Raw genomic sequence first — 934 nt, forward strand, 5'->3', positions numbered from 1 at the left:
TTATAGTATTATATTTCTTTGGGATAGAACGAAAATGTTGTCTAATTTCAAAAGTTTTATAAAGGTTATGCTATGTAAAGTCCTTTCTTTTTTTTGGTGGGGGGGTCCGGTCGTGGGCCTGAACTCTGGGCTTGGGCACTGTCCCTCAGCGCTTAAGCTCAAGGCTAGTGCTGTACCACTTGAGCCACAATGCCAATTCCGGCTTTTCTCTTTTTGCTTATGTGGTGCTGAGGAATCGAACTCAGGGCCTCAGGCATGCAAGGCAAGCGCTCTACAAATGAGCCACCTTCCCAGCCCCATATAAGGGCCTTTCTAAGGTCACGATTTAATACACTGATGTCAAACTAACTTTTAATTATATGAGTTACATATATTTTTACACTTGTAATTTTGTAATCAATTTTAAATGTTTTTCATTTCTTGCATCCGAAGAATGAAAAATTTGGAATACTTCACAAATTTTCATATGATCTTTGTGCAAGTGCCATGTTAATATCTGTATTGTTGTAATTTGGGTATACATGCTGCTAAAGCATGTAGTATCCTCTAAATTAAATAGTTAATGTTGCAATCTTTATACAGGCTTATATCCTTGGGTGCCTATTTGATACAAGGAAACATTATTGTTTCTAACAGTGCTATTGATTTTATTTCCCTGAAATTCTGTGAATAGTGGAAAAATTATATTGTTCAGTCTAATGCTCACATTTGCAATTTTTTGTCAATTACTATTTTAAATATTTTCCATTTTGGATTTGATTGTACTTTCAAGTATTTATAACTAGGTCCAAAGGTGATGGCTGTTTCAAGTAGTAATTTATCCAAATGAGTTAGTTCTGTGGAGTTATTTGATTCAAAGTAAGCCTTGCTTAAGAGCTACTTCTAAACTTCTGCAGTTGAAATTTTCCCAGATGAGGTCTTACTTTCCCTAAAT

General features: G+C 35.0%; 1 pseudogene; it reads right to left on the bottom strand.

Moving 5' to 3' along the window:
• Window positions 1-436: 436 nt before the first annotated feature.
• On the bottom strand, window positions 437-536 carry LOC138839095 (U6 spliceosomal RNA; annotated as a pseudogene).
• Between the last annotated feature and the right edge of the window lie 398 nt (window positions 537-934).

The sequence above is a fragment of the Dipodomys merriami genome, unplaced genomic scaffold (assembly GCF_024711535.1).
Source record: "Dipodomys merriami isolate MVZ:Mamm:240054 unplaced genomic scaffold, mDipMer1.0.p SCAF_292, whole genome shotgun sequence".
Classification (NCBI taxonomy): Eukaryota; Metazoa; Chordata; class Mammalia; order Rodentia; family Heteromyidae; genus Dipodomys; species Dipodomys merriami.